Here is a 20,309-nt window from a genome sequence, read left to right as displayed (position 1 = left end):
TGCTTATGTTCTCAGTAAGGGTTCCAGTCCACAGAAGGCTATTAGTAGTTAAATTCTGGGGAGTCCAAGGTTATGCATGGATTCTCAACTGCATGGGGAGAGGGGATCAGTGTCCCTAAATCCTGAGTGATTCAAGGGTCAACCATAAATAAGTATATATATGTGTACATCTCTATCTATATATCTATAGCTCTCTATCTCGCTTATTACAAGGACTTGGCTCACACAGTTACAGAGGCTGAGAAGTCCAAGATATGCAGGTGGCAAACTGAGGACCTGGGAGCCAACAGTGTGAGCTCCAGACCAGTGTTCAAGCTCAACAGTCAGGCAGAGAGAGTGAATTCTTCCTTACCCTGGCTTTTTGTTCGATTTCAAGCCTGCAACAGATTGGATGAGGCCCACCCACACCAGGGAGGGCAAGCTGCTTTACTCATTATATTGATTCCGTTTTTAATCTCATCTAGAAATACTCATGCAGACAACTCCCAGGATAATGTTTAACCAAATATTTGGGCACCCCGTGGCCCTGTCAGGCTGACATACAAAATAAGCCTACCCACAAGAGATTGCTAAGGGTTATGCTGCAAACTTGTGGCAGACCCAGAGCAGGGTCTGATCCAGGCAGAAATGGGGGAGGGGAGTGCAGAAAGCAGAGTTTTTTTTTTTTTTTTTTTAAAGATTTTACTTATTTATTTGACACAGAGAGATTACAAGTAGGCAGAGAGGCAGGCAGAGAGAGAGGAAGGGAAGCAGGCTCCCTGCTGAGCAGAGAGCCTGATGCAGGGCTCTATCCCAGGACCCTGAGACCATGACCTGAGCCGAAGACAGAAGCTTAACCCACTGAGCCACCCAGGCGCCCTGAAAGCAGAGATTTTTGCTAGCATCTCTACCCGATGGCAAGAGGACAGAAGTGGCTTTCTCCCCAGAGAGTGCTGCATCTACAGCCAGGTGGCCTGGGTTCTAGTTCTGGCTCAGCTGCTTTCTAGCTGAGTGACCCTGGGCAGTCCCGTGTTAGGGCCCCGGTTTCCTCCTTTGTGTAGAGAAGGTGTGTTGTGAATCTATTACTGTTGAATGGCCATGTTGCATGTGACAGCATGGTGAGGGAATTTGGGGCAGGAGACAACCATTTAGCAGAGAGTGTAGAAGAGGGCTCAAGATGCTGCTGGAGTCCGCCTTCCCCAGCCACCAACTCTGTGTCCTTGCAGGAGGTACTTAATCTCCCTGCACCTGAGTTTCCTTATCAGCAAATGGGGATCCAGTGAGATAATGCATTCTAAGTGCACAGTGTGATATGGAGCTCATGCAGACCTTCCAAGAATATTAGTCATTAGGATTTGTTGAGGGCCTTCCATGTGCCATGCATCTTATTTATTTTATTTACATAAAATCCTAGCTCATCAAATCATCCCAATAACCCAAGAGGTGGTACGGCAGAGGCAAGACTATGTGTTCCACCGTTTCCTTTTCCTCCAGGACAAGCAGTGGACTACACTTCCCAGCCTGCCCAGCAGTGGGGCCATGTGACCTTGAGCTGGCCAATGGAATGTGGGCAACAATGCGCTCTGCTGCTTCCTTGGCTGGCCCCTTTAAAGGTTTATTTTATTTTATTTTATTTATTTGTCAGAGAGAGAGAGGAGCGAGAGTGAGCACAAGTAGACAGAGTGGCAGGCAGAGGCAGAGGGAGAAGCAGGCTCCCTGCCGAGCAAGGAGCCCGATGTGGGACTCGATCCCAGGACACTGGGATCACGACCCGAGCCGGAGGCAGCCGCTTAACCGACTGAGCCACCCAGGCACCCCTGGCTGGCCCCTTTAAACTGCCTGTGTGAGATGCCATGTGTTTTCTCTTTCCTCCTCAGTTGGTTAGCTGTGGAAGGCCTAAGCAGAGGTTCTCAGAGAAGGTGATTCTGTTCCCTCTTCTGCTGGGGATGTCCATTTGGCAATATCTGGAGACATTTTTGGTTGTCAAAAGTTGGGAAAATGCTACTGGTGTCTAGTGGGTAGAGGCCAGGGACGTTGCTAAACATTCCAGTATACATAGCACAGCCCCCACTGCAAAGAATGATCTAGCCCCGAAGTCAGTAGCACTGAGATTGAAAAACCCTGGTCCAGAGGTCCTAAGGCCCTGGGGTAGTCGAAGAAGAAGAGCCTGGGTTCTTGAATGGCTGTAGGGAGCACAGCTCTCCTTCCCCGAAGGTGTAGATTGCAAGTAAGAAATAGGTCTTTAAACCACAGAGATTTCAGGGATTATTTGTTAGGACAATTGACCTATCCTGACTAATGCAGGTGGCTACTGCTATGCCCATCTCATTGATGAGACAACTGAGACGGAAGGTCACAGAACTTGTAAGTGACAAAATATGGGTTTGAACCCAGGTTTGGCCTGCTCTAAAACCCATACTTGCTTCAGTGTTCATGCGGCCTCTTTTCGGCTCCTGGTTTCAGGGAGAAGCCTCATCATAATTTCTGTCTCCTCTGTCACATCCTCCAGGGGATTTAAGTGGAGGCAGCCATAGAACAAATCACTAAATTGCTTCCCGGGCTCTTCCGCTTGGAGGCCTCCTGCTTTTGGGTGGAGCACGCTCCCCAGGACAAGCTGGCTCTGCCCTCCTGTCCCATCCCAGGCAGCCCACATCAGTGATCTGTGACACTGGATATCCCCCTAAAAAGGGCTGGTGCCCAATCCCTGCATGTGTCCACTGTCCAGTGCATGGAGACCCCTCCCATCATAGGCCCTGCCTCCTGAGCCATCCCCCACCTGCTCCAGGTTTGAATTTCCGGGCAGGTGTCTGGAGGCGTCTTGGCTCCCTGTTAATTTCCTGACTTGGCTTCCTGAAAGGCAGAGGGCTCGGAGGTGGCTGCCTGGAGTGATGAGGAGATAGAAGTGTCTGCTCTGGCTTCCTGCCTGTCTGTGGGGGCACCACCGCCCAGCAGCCCAGCTGCGGGGCCCTCCCCTCGCAGTCCCGCCACACAGAGGGAGTTCAGGGTGGGGCTGGTGAGTCTCTCTGGGGCTGGGCTGCAGAGCCTCATCAGGGAGAAACACATGTGTTTAAGCCTCCACAATATGTGTGTGTGAATGTATGTGGTGGCGTGTGTACGTACACCAAAACCCTAAAGGTTTACCTACACCTATGCACACTAAGAACTGTAGGAGCTGCCAACAGGTCATTTGGTGTAGAGGGTTTTTCTGTGTCCACACAGGTTAGCACCGTTCCAATGCTTTTTAGGAAAGGAGACCCTTCCTTCACAAGGGTGAACTCAAGCCAGTACCAGTTCTCTGATGGGCGGGAAGTCCTTCTTCCAATCTACTCGAAGTTCCTCTTGTTGCAGTCTGCGTCCATTGTCTTTATGTTGTGGAAATAGATGACATCTTTTTGTCTCCCTGGTGTCAGTGCTGCAAGTACCTGAAAGCAGAAATTGAGCTCCACCTTCAAAATACTTCCCAGATTCTCTTTTGCAGTCCTAGCAAACCCACCTCCCCAGAGAAGGGTGATTCTGGGGACAAGCACAGTATGAAGAGTGTGTCTGCGAGTTTCCCTTCCTTTTTGAAATTCTTCTCTCCTGTATAAGTCGCCATGGCTACTGAAAAACCGTAGACTTTGGGAGCCAGGCAGACATGCATGCCAACTCCTACATGCTCATTTACAAGCTGGGCAACCTCAGCAAAGTTTTCTAACCTCTCTGAGCAAGACTCCATTCTTGTACTTTGCCCTGAGCAAATCCCAGAGCACATGCTGGCTAAAAGTTTATTTCTTCCCCCTACCTTCCTCCTCTCCTGTCACCCCACCAACCCAGGGAACCAGGTACCCATGCTCTCCACTCCCCCTCTCTCCTACTTTCTCTCTGGCCCTCAGCTGCTACTGCTGAGAAGGGATCAGATGTGCTCAGGCCTCCTGCCAAATGTGATCGGCTGGGTGCAGGGTTAGCATGGGCCAAGTGTGTTAGGGAAGCTAAGCGGTCACGGTAGACATCCCAGGCATCAGCCACGGGGGTGGATGAAAGGGAAAGGAGCTTTCCACCCCCGAGTCACCGAGTCACTCTCCTGGCATCTTCTCTGGGGGCTTTTGTTGGCCCTGATACCTCCTCTCTTAAAGCTGTGGCCACAGTCCTGCCTGTCATCAGGATGTGCTATGATCTGGGGTCACTCGATTCCCCTATAACAGGATGCCCCAGGTTAGAGTATTGTAGCTGTTTTCCAGATAGGAGACAGACTCAGAATGGGTCAAGATCTGCTCAACGCTTCCTTGAGTGGGGTGAGACTCAGGTATCCCAACCCTGAGTCCAGTGCTGTCTCCACTGTGCTAATTAGGGGGGGAGAGCAACTGTGACTCTTACTCCCTGGGAACCGGGTGGTGCAAAGGTCCCTGAACACAGCAGGGGCTTGAGGATGTTGTGTAAAGAGTTGCCTCTCTGGACGCCTGCGTGGCTCCATGGGTTAAGACTTTTGATTTTGGCTAAGGTCATGATCTCAGGTCCTGGGATGGAGCTGTGTTGGGTTCCCTTCTCAGCCGGGAGTCTGTCCCTTTCCCTCTGCTGCTCCCCCTGCTTGTGCTCTCTCTCTCTCTCCCAAATAAATAAATTAAATAAAAATCTTTAAGAAAAAAATAAAGAGTTGCCTCTCTCCTTTTCAGGAGGAGAGAGGAGAAGGTCCAGGCATCCCTGAGCAAAGGAGCTCTCGGGAGGACCACAGCTCATTTTCCTGAAGCCTAAGGTAGCATTAAGTTCTTATATCTGCAAGCAGCCTTTCAAATTGGCTACTGCCACTGCTGTCTGTGTGTTACATAAATCCTCACAGAGACAAGAAGCAACTAGGGAGCGGGTGGGGAGAGAGAGAGAGCACAAAGATTCAGGGAGAGGTGGATAGAGAAAGTGAGAGCTAGAAAGGGAGAGATGGTAAAACACAGAAACATATTCAGATACAGAGACACAAAGACAGGTAGCAGGACAGATGGGGAAACAACAGAGAGACTGAGGAGAAGAGAGAGGAGAGAAAAAGCAGGAGACACATGAAGAGCAAGGGTAAGACAGAGGGACACACAGACAGATGGACAGAGAGAGGCAGAGAAAGCAGGAAACAGGGAGCGCACGGATGGACAGGCAGGCAGGCAGACAGCCAGCCTGCCAGCCACACAGGGAGACACAAAGAGAGGTCAAGGGAGAGAGAAAAAGACATCGAATTAATTAGAAACACAAAGAGACACAAAGACATAAAACAAGCAAAGGGATCCAGAGAGATGAGCTTTCTTTCTTTCTTTCTTTCTTTTTTTTTTTTAATAGATTCTTTATATATTTGACAGAGAGTGAGAGAACACAAGGAGGTAGAGCAGCAGGCAGAGGGAGAGGAAGAAGCAGGCTCCCTGCTGAGCAGAGAGCCTGACATGGGACTCCATCCCAGGACCCTGGGATCATGATCCAAGCCAAAAACAGATAATTAACCGACTGAGCTACACAGGTGCCCAGAGATGAGTTTTCTTTTTGCAAAATCTGGGGTTTTAAATTGGTTTGCACATGAAGGGGAAGAGGAAGTGTTTGTTCTTAGAATCATGAAGAAATTGGTTTGGGTGGAGGAGAGTTCAGGGACCAAATGGTCACCTGCATGGAAGTTTCCATGTTCACTTACACTTGGGCTTTGCAGGAGCTCTGCGAGGTGGGCAGACAGGGATCGTTGTCTCCCACATTTAGAAGGTGGGAGACTGGAGGGGCAGGGAGTTCCCAAGGCCCTCGCCCAGTAAAAGCCAGCGGTATTGGCACCTGCATGGGCTGCACCAAGAACTTGCCAGGCATCTCTTGGAGTGCTCCCGGGGAGGCTGATGGGTCATGGGGCTGTTCTGGATTCTGTGCCTCGTGCATCTGCTCATGGGTGGGGCTGGAGAGCACTGCAGAATAAGGGCAGATTTGTGATCCATACCAGTATTTTCCGTGGGGGTCGCTGGTGATTGGAAACTTGCCTTCCCCCTCCTGGAAGTCAGAATTCTCCCTCTGGGTAGTTTTGAGCATTGGGTGTGCTGAATGAACTGTGTGCTTCCCGTCCACCTAAAATCCTAGCCTTGACTTGACACCTGCCTTTGTCTGAGAGGAAATGTCCAGTGCCTTCGATGGCAACCAGGGACTTTGGGGAGATACTTTCCTTCTTCCCTCCCCTGCTCCCATTCATTTCCCAAATGCTCTTTATGTGCCAGGTGACTGTTGGTTGTAAGTACTGAGGGATTCAGAATGAACAAAACCAATAAAAAATAAAATAAAATAATAAAAAAGACACCTTGCCTTGCCCCTAAGAACTTTGCACTTTATAGGGGGTGACAAAAACAAAATCAAATTTTTAAAATGGCATTATTTATGATGACTCATGTTACGTAGGAAAAAATAAAGCACTGAGGGGAGAGTGGGGGTGTTGGTGGTACAGTTCATAGATGGTTGGCTGAGAAGGCCTTACTTGGCAGATGACATCTGATTAAGGATCTGGAAGGGGGAGGGGCATGTGAGTATCTGTGTACGTGCAAAGGCCCTGAGTCAGGAGGCAAGGAGTAGCGAGGAGGCCAGTGTTGCTGGAGCAGAAAGGATGCAGGCGAGAGTGGTAGGTGATTAGAGCAGAAGACCATGAGGACTAGAGCACTCGGGGCTCTGTAGGTCATGGTCGTGACTGGCTTTTACCCTGAGTGAGACGGAACCATTGGAAGGTTCTGAGCAGAGCAGTGCCCTGACCTGACTTTGATTTTAATGGGATTGCTCTGATGGCTGGGTTGGGCCTCATGTGAGGAGGGTAAGAGCTGAAGCAGGGAGACAAATTTTTCCACATTAGCGAGGCTCCGTGAGGCCACAGGATGAAAAGGCACTGTTTCTGCTCTCAGAGTGAGTTGTACTTGGTTGAAGGTGTGGGGTTCATGGGGACAGGGGACCTTCACCTCTACGCTGTATGCCCCAGAGGGAAGAAAGGGCTGAACGTGCAGCGCAAGCTTCTGAGTTAGGTGTAGGAGGAAAAAGCAATTGTGTTAAGTATATGGTAGGTATTGAGCACTGTTCCTACCGATTCAATTTAATTTAAATCATCACACCAGCTTATGAGGCCTTTTCTCCTCTCTCTAGACAAGGCCCCTGAGGCTCACAGTAGTAGTCGAGGAGCTTGACTGGGCTTCCACAGAAAGGCAGGAGCTTCACTATTAAATACAGTCAGCCCACCCGGAAAGGCCTGATTCGTGCGTCTGGGCCGGTGGCCTTACCTGGGTACGCTTGCCCTTGGCCCCACAGCACAGAAGCCTCGGGGCCTGTTGGTTCCTCCCAGCTGCCTCAGTTCCCTCTCTCCCTTCAGGGGAGGCTCAGCATCGTCCTTGAGTGAGTGAGTTGAACTTTTCCCTCCTGGGGAGCCTTGCGCAAGCTGTTTCCTCTACCCGGAACACTTCTCTCCAACCCTCTTCCCCGGACAATCCTCACCCCACCCCACCGCCCTGTCAGGTCTCAGATGCCAAGTTACCTTCCCGCGGGGCTTCTCCAGATCCCTGTGTGACTCAGCTTCCCATCCCGTGCCTTACACCGCACTTGGGATTTTTCCTTAAGCGCTCATCCCTGGACAAAGGCAGGAATAGAAGGGGGAGGGATGCTGTCGGGGAAGAAGTGGGGTGTGAGGCATGGGGGGCCCGGCAGGGTCAGGAATGGTCTGCTGCTAGTGATGCGGAAGGCTGGGTCCAAGGACGCGTGGACCCAGCAGGGTCACACGCGCGGTGTGCTGTGCGCGCTGCCTGTACTCCGTCCCTCTGACTTTAAGACAGTAAGATGTCTGATACCTCTTGGCATTCTCAAGCAGGGGGTGTGGGCGAGCTGGGGAAGTGGGGCCTCCCAAGTGGGCCCCTCCCTGTGAGCCACAGCCCTTCCCCATAGGTAGGACAAGGCAGTAAGGACCCTCTTGGCTTTCCTTGCTCACATTCTTCCCAGCAGTGGAGAAACGGAGGGAACCACTCAGCCTGAGCTCTGTCATGCAAGGGGACTGGGCTTGTCTCTTGCCTTATTGCCCCCTGCACCCCCTCCCCCTCCCACGGCAGCCCCGCGGTTCCTGGCTCTTCCTATTGGGCTCTGGCAGGGCAGTTGCTGGCAGAGGCTGTGGGTGACGGTGACAGTGAGTGACTTTGGGGCGGTCAGGCCTACCCCACCTCTCCTCTGGGGAATCTCAGAAAACGGTATTGGAAATGGAAAGTGACTTTGGTTGTACGGCATAAGAGAAATAAGACCTCAGGCCGAATGAAATCAGGGAGCAAGCTCGAAAGAAGTCAAATTCCCTTTTCTTCCTTTTTAATCTCTTATGTTCGGTGCCCCTGGGACTCCCAAGTTTTGAAAGCACCTGCCGCTGTCACTTAATCCTAGTAAGTGGGGGTGTCCCAGGGGCCAGGGCAGGGAGACAATGTTTGTAGGTATTGAGGAAGGTCAGTGTTGGTGAGAGACAGTTTTTCCTGGACTGGTCTCAGGCACTTTGGTTTTGTTTTTGTTTTGTCTAGAGAAGAGCTGCTCTAACATGGTGCTTATTATTTCTGTCTTTTCCTTACTGGAGATAATTGCAGTTGGTGCTGGTTTCTTGTAGCAAGGCATCAGAGAGGGGTACAGTGGAAAGGCCGGGCCCGGCAGTAGGTGACTGAGCTTTGCCCTAAACGCTGTGTGATCTCAGGTCATTTGTCCTCTCTGGTCCCTATGTCTGTGGGGCTAGGTTTGACCTGCAGTCCTCAGGCCCCTGGACTGTGACAGGTCAGTACGGGAGAGGATGTGGCCAGACTTTCTGGAAGGTAAGTCCGGATCCCTTGGGAGGCGAGGCTTCCTGTGGCCACCACATCCGGCGTGTCTGGTGTCCTCTCCTGCTAAGAAACTCCAAGCTGGTCTCCTCTTGCCTGGCTTACTCCCCCCTGCCCAGGCATCCTCAGTGAGTCCCTGACCTCCATCTGTTTCTTATTGCCTGCTGGGAATTTCCTTCCAATAATGGTGGCCTCCATGAATCTCAGCTCCTCCTGGGCTGGGAACACTTCATTTGGTGGACTGGAGGCTTCTGATCCTGCTTCTTTCTTCCTGACCCCCTGGCGAAGGATAAGTGTGGAAACAGATGGGAATGTCAGATTTGAAGAAGGACGCTTCTCTCCCAGGCCTGAGTATCTCTGCTTCGTGGTAGTGGAGGGGTAATGGGCTCTCTTGGGAGAAACTGGTTCAGAGGGATGCTATCTCTGGGGTTGGTAGTAGGAACGAGCACCAGGGGCTAGAAAACAGGGTGCCAGTCCTGGCTTGGGTTCTAACTCACCTGAGCATCTCTACTCTTTCTGGGTCTCAGTCTCCCTATCTGTAAAATGAGGGGATTGGACGATGTCTGCATTCTCGAGTGATCATTCTGGGCAACTGCCTTAGAGACACCTGACTGCTTGTTAAAAATGCAGAGGACTGGTGCCTTCTGTAGACCTTCAGCATCAAAGCTTCTGGGCAGGGGCCTGGGAATCTGTATTTTAATAAATCCCACCCAGTGATTCTGATACACGTGAAGTTTGACCCTGGCTGGAGCAGATGACCCCAAAGGGCCCTCTGACATTGCCGTTCTCCAAGCCCGCCTGCCTCGTGCTCTGGCGTGGGCTGGAGTGTTGAGTGCCACGTACAAATGTTGCGTCACCTGACATCCTATAGGAGGATCTAGGGGGGCTTCTCTCTCTCTAAAAAAAAAAAAATAAATAAGGGCATGGCACTTTTTATTTTCTTTCATCCAAAAAGAAGCCCTTCATTTCTGGGAGGGAGATGCTAGGTGGGGACCAGATGCTTCACCTAGAGAAGAGATCGCGGAGAAGGAAATAGTCACAACTCCGGGAGATGCTCCAGGGGACAGACTGGCCTTGTTCTGGGTGACCCCGGGGGCAGGTGCAGGGCTATATGGGCAAATGTGGAAGGAGGGAAATGCTTTATAACAATGAGAGTTGCAGGCTGCCTTCTGCGGTGGTGAGTGCTGGGTCAGGGCGGAGGGTGGGCTGATGTTGTGTGCTCTCTTGAGGGAAATACGGTGGAAGGGCCTCAAGCAGCAGATGGCTGTGAGACATTTATGAATTGCATAAAAGTCAAGCACGCTTTGCCTGCCTAGGATTTAAAGCAATGTGCGCATACCCAGCACACATACGCTCACACACACACGAAGAGACACTCATGTGTGCAAACCTCCAGGCACTCGTGTACACGTACTCCCAAGTGCATGTTTGCCTACGTGTGGCCAAGGCATGTTCCCATATGCAGTGAGTGCACACAGGCACACGAGACGGAATACATGTGTAAACAAACGTGGCCAGGCATGTGTTTTACATGCTGTATACATCTGTCTCGGCTTCTCTCCTCTGGCTGTTTATTTCCCCTCCCCACCAGAAAACCCAGGGCCTCCCTGTGCAGCTTCCAGGCTGGTCTCTGGAGTCAGAGCCTTATTTAATCTCCATTAGCTCTCTTATTTCCGGCATCAAATTAAAAGTGTGACCAAAAGTTAATTATTCTAATTCAATTTGGCCCTAATGCGGTGCATGTGTGATGCGAGGCCCTGGGCGGAGGTGAGTCCGGGTGTGGGCAGGAGGAGGAGACCTCAGGATTTAATACGCCTTAATGATTCTTACAGGAAAATGCCCCAAAGCCTTTTATTCCTCTGCATCTTTCCCCGCCACTCCCCCAGTCTAGATTTCTTAGAAATCTCAGGGTGCTCTTGAGAGCTTGGCTCAGGGATGTATTTGAGGAGATAGCAGTTCTCTCTGGAGGCCAGAGCAGAGGTGGAAAGGGGTGTGCACGTGTGTGCATGAGCTCTTGTACACCCACACAGGTGTATGCCAGTGGAGAACGTAGTCCAGACTCTCATGTAAAAAAGCCTCTGGAGAACCGAGCCAGAGCGTCTCATGAGAATACACTATGGAAATCCCTGGTGAGCCTTTCCCCTGGGATAAAGCTGAGAGAAATGAAGATTACTGCCTTTGCTGGACATTTGGGAGCAGGCAGCTCTCTTCTTCTCTAGCTCAAACTGCTTTTCAGATCAGTCTCCTGCTCCTGCCTCCACTCCCCGCTCAACTCAGACTTGTCTGTTCCTTCCCCTCCCTCTCCTGCTCAGGAATAGAGATTTTGGGCTCAAATCCAGCTTTCCCTAGTAACCAGGCATTCCCCAAACACTGGGGCCCTTGATGGGTGTTGGGGCTGGGAGGAGCTGGGGTGGAGTCGGAAGGAGAAAGGATTCGTGCCCTGGGGGCTTTCTCTCTCACTTGAGAATCAAGCCCGGGCTTTGGGGAGATCCTGAACCCATGGAGGAGGCAGCGTCTTATTTGGGAGAGACATAATAAAATCATAGAATCTAAGTTTTTGAACATAGCTTCAAAATAGGAAGCTGATGTCACATTGCGAGCTGGTGCTTGAGTAGCTTCTATAGCATTCCTACCTCTTTGCACACCCCCAGTGATGGGAGCTCACTATTTCCTTGGGTCTCCCTGTGTCCACTTCCTCCTGCCCTGTGTCTAGCTGTGATCTGCATCCTTGTCATTTCCACCCCTGTTGGTCCTACAACTGCTTTCTGGGGTCACACAGGATGACTCTGCCCTCTGACTGTGCATAAAGTATTTGAGGATAATGTGTGATGTTCTCTGCGAAACCCCCTCTTCTCCAGGGCAGCAGTTGCTCAGCGGTTCCCCTCACAATGGGGCTGCAAGTCCACCTGTGGTCGTGGGGACAGGCTAACTGCTGTGACATACCGTGTCCCAATTTTTGGGGCTTCACTGTCATGGAGGAGTTGACTTTTCATTCATGTAACTACTATTCCGTGCTGATACTCAGCGGGCAGGCTTTCGTGTAGTAATTCCACATCCCTATTTCCTTCCTCCTTGGGTTCTGCCCTCCTGTAGAAGCAGTCTTCTCCATTTAATCAGGGAGTGGGTCATGCCTGGAAATGATGCACATCCCTCTCGCCCACACTCCCCTTGGCTGGAACCCAGTCACCTGGCTGACCCTAAGGGCAGAGCAGGCTGGGAAGCATGGGCTGGTGGTACATCCAGGGAGGAAATGGGAAATGTTTTGGTGAGCTAGCCAGTCTGTTCCATATCATCCTTAGGTCACCCTTCTCAAAGCATGCTCCAGCACGTGTAGGGTAGAGGGTGGGAGCAGGGGCCGGGAAAGTCAGGCCAAAGCAGGGCGATAGCCCTCTAGACACTACCCACTGGCATCCCTGTGGTCCTGCACAGCAGGGGCTGGGGTGTAATCATTAGGAGCACTGATCTGTAACATGCATTAAGAGGAAAAGAAGGGAAACTAAATTTTGTTTTTAATCCAATTAAGGAAAAATACCAGGGATGGCAGGTTTGTGTGTTTGTTACTCACTGGCTCATTCAGCCATTCATCTAAACACTCTGGTTCAGCTACATCACTACAGGGAGGCAATTGGCGTAAGGAATGAGTTTGCAGCCTGTGGGGGCTGATGGATGAATCTGGAAGGAGGGTGAGGGGTGCTTGGCAGGGGTGCATATCTGGGATGAATGAGAGGTGGCCTGAACTTTACCTTTCATTAGGGGACGCTAACACTGGCCTGTGGGTTGAGCAGTAGGTTTCTAGATCCCAGCCAACAGGATGGAACTTGGCAAAGTTTTTCCCTGTCCTTGATGGTTGGGCTGGGTTTATGATTTCTGGTCATCCTTTCTCCTCTTCTGCTTCCTTTTATCACTCTTCCTTCTTTTCCTTTTTTTCCACCCTAGAAGATGGTGAGGAGTGAAGAGGAGTTCCCAGCAAGGGATTCAGCATGAATAAAATCAGGGAGAGGCAGAAGGCAAGAGGATGGACCATCCTAGCTGGAGGAGGATTGCGTGGGAGAACACCAGGGGGTGGGACTGGACCAACTGTGAAGGACCTTGGATGTCAGACTACGAAGTCTTTGATGTGTATTGTTCACTGCTGCATCTCTAATACCTGGCACTGTGCCCAGCACATAGTAGGTATTCAAGAAATATTTTCTGAGTAAGTGAATGACATTCTGTAGCCAATGTAAAGCCTCAACTTTAGCCAACTGAAGCTGGTTGAGGGGTAGAGTGGCATAATCCAGACATGTATTATGTGCCCACAAATTGTACAGTGGAAAAGGAATGGGAGTTTGGGTTCTTGCCCTGGAGGAGCTCACTGTCCATTTGGACAGCTAATCCACTCATGCATGAAGGATTCTAAGGCAATTTATGTGAGAAATAGCACAGACATGCTGAGGGCTGCCAAAGTAAGGAGCATATAATTGTGAGATACGTTAGGGGAAGATTCTTGGAGAAAGTCGGACTGTGATTTGATTGGTGGAAGGGTGCTGGGAGGGCACTCCTGGTAAGGAGCAGCCAGAGCAAAGTCAGAGATCAGTAGATGTTTGTTGAGAGGGGACAGTGAAGAGACTGATCCGTCATTTTTTTTTTTTAATGACTCGTCATTTTTAATAAGATCCTAGAACCCAAAGACCGTTCGTTTTTTCCAGAGCAGCAAACTGAGGCTCAGAAAGGGTAAATAAGAAGCCGAGGGTCACACAGCCAATGCTAAGAGGATCAAACTTTGGGCTCTCAGTCCAGTGCTCTTTCTTCTACACCACGCCACCAGCTACCCTTTCAGGCAGAACATGGAGTAGAAATTTAACAAACCTAGTCACAATGTGTCAAGGAAGGAGAAGAAAATCCCCAAACTTTGGGGCCTTTTCTGGGCATGTGCATCATTCTAAATGCCTTGCATCTTCAAAATATTTTCCTTTGGAGATACTAAAAAGACATGGGCATCGTGAGGGGTAAGGAGGAGAGAGAGAGAGAGAGAGAGAAAGAGAAGAGAGAGAGGTATGGAGAGATGGTGTAGTTGGGGTAGTTAGTTTGCCAGATGGTAACTCTGGGCACTTGTCTGCTTGGCTTTGACCTTGACCGAGGAGGTAGGTAGTATGCACAGTGCAGGCTCACTTGCTCCCACTCTGGGATTTAGGAAGTTGGTCTAGAGCTCTGTATTTGAGCTGTTAATCTTTTTTCCTTTTGTGGTTAAAGTTTTCCCCATTATGATGGCTTTGGGGTAAATTTTGCTTTTCCTTCAGCTGATCCCCCACTGGCTCAGACTTTGCAGTATGCATATCCTATTTCTTGGGGCTGATTCTGGCTTTGTTTCTGGGACCTCTGCTGGTTTTTTTTTTTTAAAGAACAAAGCTGTCCTTTTACTTCCAGGGAGTGAGTGCAATTTGCCAGTATCTCCAGAAAGATAGTGCTGTGGGGAGTGGTAAGGAATAGATTATGGGGGCACTTTTCCTTTTCCTTGATACTGTAAGAGAAATATCAGAGTCAGAGCCTGCCACCAATTGTCTGTGTAACTCCCTTCTCTGAGCCTCAGTTTGATTCCTGGGAATATGAGAGAACTGGACTAGATTTTCTCTAAAGTGCATTTTAGTTTTAGCCATTTAGAATTCCGTATTTATGCCTCAATTTCTCCCTTGGTTAGAAATATTTATTGAAAACATCTTCTCTATAAAATACCCTGCCTATTTTCCCTCTCTACCACCTCCATACATGGAAAGACTTAAAACACAGTTGCAAAGTAATGTATCTCATTACACATCTCATTACATAAGCAATGAGAGGGAACGTTAGCATTAGCATCTCTGTCAAGGGCATGGGCTATAGAGGCAGACCTCTTTGGTTAGAATCCTGACTCTACTACTTACTGGTCTGTAACCTTGGGCTAGATCCATAATCTGCATGGATGTCAGTTCTCTCATCTATGAAGATAAGGATGTTAATAATATTCGTCTGTGTGGAGAGTACTGAGGTTATCTAGGTAAAATTCTTAAGCACAAATCTTGGCACATAAGAAGCAGTCAATAAATGTTAGCGATTCGTATAATTTAATGACTGCTTTGCTATATATCACAGCACTCTCCTGCCTAAAATTCCCCATCCCCCCACCTCTGTTGCCCATACTTACAGTCTAGACCACTTAGTGTGACTCACAGTGTTTTCTCAGACATGAGCCCTGAGTCTGTTTTGAGTTTCCTGTCCCTCTTTCCTCCAAAAAAAAAAAAAAAACCATGAAAACTTTATGCTCTCATAATACTCAATGGCTAACAATTCTCTGAAATTATGATACCAATTCACCCTCAAATGTCTTTGTGTAAGTGATTACCTTTGCCAGGAATGTCTGTCTTCATCTCTCTTCAACACCTGGTCCAGATAGCCCCTCATCTGTGATTTCTCTAACCCTTCAAGCCGGGACCACCACTTTCACTGGGGGAAATGAGGGGCCCAGAGCACACTTGTTATCAGATGGATTCCCCTGGAACTGACAATAGTTACTAATCTACCTTCTTTTCTATGAGCTACCTGAGAGTGGAGACAACTTCATTTTTATTTCTATCCCTATGGTAAATACAGTGCCTGAGTTCACTCTCCTCCCAACCAAGTCATCTTTCTATTGCACATAGAACTTAGAGTTGGTGCTTAATGAAATTTTCTGAGCTTTGTATGAAACACTGAAAATGGATGTTGGATATGAAAAGAGCAAAGAATAAGTTGAATGGTGTTGGATATGGAGATGCAGGAATAATCGAAGAAGCTTTACTAAAAAGATGAGTCTTGAGCTGGTTTTGGAAGCTGGTTCAAGATCTCCTTCATGGGAGCAGGTGCATTTGGGGGCTTGTATCTCGGTCCCTACTTAGAAACAAAGGAATAGATTATCTGCTCACCTAATCTTCATGCCCAGTCTAGGTCCCACCACTTCCTTTATTCATACCTAGAAACTGGGCATTAGTTAGATTGCTCTTTCTCTCTCAACCCCTTTGTTCTCCCCCACTCCAAATATTAAGCCATAGGTTTAACCTCTAAAATATTTCTCCAATTTGTTCACTTTTCTCTCTTTCCACAGCCACCACTCCAGTCCAACCTGCCGTTACTCTTTGCCTGGATTCTTGTAATAATTTTAGAGTGGATGTATCTGCAGGCACTCTAGAGCCCCGTATCAGTTAGAATTAGTTTAGAGTATGAGTATCAGAGACCCAAAAGTCTGTTGGTGGGCAGTTCAGGACTACTATGGTGGCTCTCCAGGTGAGCAGTTTGGGGCTGACATGGTGGCTCTGCTCCACAGCATTGTCAGGCCCTGAAGCTCCTTTTTGTTTTAGTGCTCTGTCATTTTTACTTTGTGACCTCATGGACAAATATGTGCTTCAGCTCCAGCTATTATATCTGCAGTCCAGCCAACAGGGAGGAGGATGGATCCTTTAAAGATACTTCCTGGATAGTGCTTCTGCCTCTTCCACTCATATCCCATTGGCCAAAACTGAGTCATATGGCCACACCTAGATTCAAGAGAGACTTGGGCTGGAGTCATGTGCCAACTGGCAGAGCAGAAGCACTGAGGAAGGAGGTGAGTGGTAGCACTGGGGGACAATTAGTGGCTTCTACTACAAAACTCTACGACAAATTCACCATCATTTCACTTTCCTGCTTAAAACCCTTCAATGGCTTTCAGATTCTTTTAGGGTAAAATTCAAAATCTTAACACAGCTTACAAGATTATGATCAGATCCTACCTTTTTGGGCTCAGGTCCTTCCCCAGACCCTTTGTGTTCTAACCATCTTCTCTTTCACCTTTGGGGGGGATCAGTGGGGGGCAGGAGTCAATGAACAAATGTCTCCACCTTCTGTCCCTAGAGAAACAATTATAAAGTGTATCCACATGGTTCTTCAGAGGATCCCAGCAGGGCTGAGGCTAGCTGCCCACAGTGTAACCAACTCAACCATGTACCTTTTATTGGTACCTTTGTTGGTTTTTCTCCTTCCTTGTCTCACTGTCCCTACTCTGGTTTCCTTACTCTGGTTTGCTGGGATCATCTTCTAAGTAAACCATCTCCCAAGACCTTGTCTCAGGTTCCACTTTTAGGGGAACCTCAAGTAAGACAGTTAATACTTGAAGTGGTCCTAGAAAGTACATCCTCCACATGGGATTCTGGAACACCCCTTACCAGTGGGATGGCAACAAGGACTCCATTATAGGTGGGTAGTGGGGGTTATGAAAACCTTTGATGTTCTGAAGCATCTTAATTACTGAAACTTTGACTAAGTGGATTGGGTTAGGTACAGTCAGAGGCCAGACAATGCTGAAGCCCAGGCCCAGGAGTTAATGATAAGAGAGGCAGAACTGCAAAGGAGACTGAATGTGTAATCTCCACAGGCCTCCTAGGCTCAAGTCAGATCTGTGATAGAGAAGGGACAAGACTGCAAGAATGGACAGGGACATTGGATGATGCACCTGAGAACACTGAACTCTCAGATTCCCCTGAACCCTCTTGGCTGATGACAGTAGTTCCCTCCCTCTATTAGAATATGTCAGCATCTCTTTGTAGACCATGCAGAAATGTCTTCTGAGGTGGCTGCCTTGTAAGCCGATGCTTGTCCAACCTCAAGATCTGCCCTTCATTTTCCTACCCAGATCAGTAACTAGAGTCAGGTCTTAGCCTAGCTCAAGGGAAATATAATCTCTATTGTAGGAGGAAATGGCTTTTCACTGAAAGAGTTGCAGAAGAACCTGGCTAATATATGACAGTATGATCTGGGAAGACTGTATGGGGGTAGAATTTGGGGGTCAACTTGGAATGGGGTGGAATATAGGCTGGAAACAGATTTAGTGACATAGGGACACTGTCTCATGACTCAGGATTTAATGTTCTGGAGAGGGCTCCTGGAGCCAGTCCTAATCTGCTGTTGGGATGGCTCCTTGAAGATGTCAGAATAGCCTGAAGAAGGGGTCAGAAGGTTCAGAGAGGTGGATGTATTAGAATGGATTTATTACATGAAACCAGGAAACCACCACCTAATCTATATGCCCTAGGAAGGCTGATAGAACACTCACCATTAAATTGATAAGGAATGCACTAGTGAGGGAGGCTCTAGCACCATTGAACTTCTCAGTGGGGTTATCTTCTGGAGACCAGGGCTGTAGTGGGAGGTGCAGCCATAGAACTGGTTCCCTGTGTCAGTGGGGATGAGAAGGTTCTGGACTAGCAGAGATCTGGTGGTGGCATTCATCATCAGAGGCAGGGTGGACATAATGATCATAGTGGGAAGTAGGACACAGAGGGAGCTGTGGTGATGGGTAACACACTATGGTGTTCCTAGGGACTAGATAGGTAGGTGGCCAGTTAGGCCATGACTTGTATAATCAGGAAAAAGTAAAAAAGTGGTTATCTGATGGTCAATATCAGCCACGGCAATAGAAAAACACGATTTCTCACTCATGCTCTGGATTTGAGCTCATTCTCAGACCTAGTGTTCATCAAACTGATGGAAAGATCAGGTTCTCTTGAAGAAGAACCTGCAATGCCACAAATATATATAATAAGTATTCCCTTAATTCCTTCCCAAAGAAAGAGGAATGCCCAGACCTTTTAAGGAGCATTGAATACAGGTTCTGAACTTATCAGTGATGCTAGGGACATGTCATACCATCAAAGTTCCCTAGTTAGACTGGGGATATGTGGAAGACAGGTGATAACTGAATCCTGCCTATGTTCACCTTACAGTACATCTCGTAGGTCCATAGACTGTTCTTGCCATCATTTCTCTAACCCTTGTGTGTATTATTGGGAAAGATATACTTATTCACTGGCAGAATCCTTACATTGATGCCTTCATCTGTGAAGTAAGAGTTTTTATGGTAAGAAGAGCCAACCCGAATGTCCTGTAATGTCCCCTCCATCTAGCCAACACAGAAAGTGAAAAGCTATCCAAGTGGAATTGCAGGGATTAGGGCCACCCTCAACGATCTAAAAGATGCAGGTTGGTGGTCTTCATTTAACTCTATTCAGTTCACCTGTTTGGCTTTATCTTCATTAGATTTGATTTGTTGCTCCAGGTTACAGTGCTTCCATTGGTATTATTATCTGAGGGAGTAAAGTGTGCCTGATTTATCTACATGGGATTCCACAAAAACATCATCTCAGGGGCACCTGGGTGGCTCAGTTGGTTAAGCGACTGCCTTCGGCTCAGGTCATGATCCTGGAGTCCCAGGATCGAGTCCCGCATCAGGCTCCCAGCTCCACGGGGAGTCTGCTTCTCCCCCTGAACTTCTCCCCTCTCACGCTCTCTCTCTGTCTCTCTCTCAAGTAAATAAATAAAATCTTAAAAAAAAAAAAAAAAACATCATCTCAGACCAAGAGACTCATTTCACAGTGAAGGAGGTCGACATGATCATGGGACGTGTTGGTGCTGTGCCTCCAATAGCTAGAATACACATGTCTGGGAAACAAGGCGTGGAAGTAGGGTTGGGTCCACTTATCATCATTTCTAGTAAACTTTGTGGAAAATGCGTGCTTTCTGTTGCCACAAGTCTAGACTCTGGTTCCTGTGGGGAACACTTTCACTAGGAGATAACGTAGAGGTCCACGTAGTGTTAGTAACATTACTAACGTAGTGTGAGTAACACTATGAATATTCCTGGTCACAGAAGTAGAATAGCAGGGAAGAAAGAGGTTGGGTAATTCACTATGATTTTCGTAAAGCTGGGTTTGGTGCTACCTAATGGGGGAAAGGAGGACTCTGTCTGGAGCTCAGGGATTCACCGGGACATCTTTGGTTGTTTTCATGCCTGATGATAATAGTGAATGGGCTGTTGTAGCAACCATAGCATGATTAGGGCAAGGCAATCAAGGGCTTACATCCCTCAGTGAGCAAGCGATGCAGAGCAGCTGAAGTCTGACTTGAGGGTGAAGAAAATATAGGGTAAGTGGTAAAGGATGTAGATTATGAATATTAATGGTAACTTTAGGATCTCTACAGCAATTGGTACTGTATCTTGATCCACTAACCTTCCTGCTTAAAGACTATTTTTTTTTTTTTAAGATTAAGGCCAGTTATATCTTGAAAAATTAGTGACAAGGTGCTCTTGTTTTGGGCCATGAGCAGATCTGAGCACTACAAGGGGTGGACTGTAGCAGACACTCCCTGTGCCCCATGCCACATTCCCTCAGTTGACCTGATTTCAGTTCAACTCTGGTGGACAATTCTGGGCATGCTGCCAGCATCTTATCTCAAGCCTGCAAAGTGGTGTCTCTGCTTTTTTAATTCAGGGCTTTCTCTGAAGCCAGAGAAGACTGCTCAGCCTGCACCCATGCTGTGTGGACGTGCAGGAAAATGAATACCTCGAGGTCACTCTGAAACACCGGGGACAGGAGTCAGAGGTGAATGTCCCAGCTTCTTCCCTTCAAAAGGAGAATTCTGAGATTCATTCTGCACGGTTATTCAGAGGGTCCTGAGTTTTCTCTATACGTAATTAGTTCAATAATCTGCGCTTTCTTGCTTTTTTCCTTCTCTGTC

This window comes from Martes martes (assembly GCF_963455335.1).
Source record: "Martes martes genome assembly, chromosome: 16".
Classification (NCBI taxonomy): Eukaryota; Metazoa; Chordata; class Mammalia; order Carnivora; family Mustelidae; genus Martes; species Martes martes.
This window is presented reverse-complemented; position numbering follows the sequence as displayed.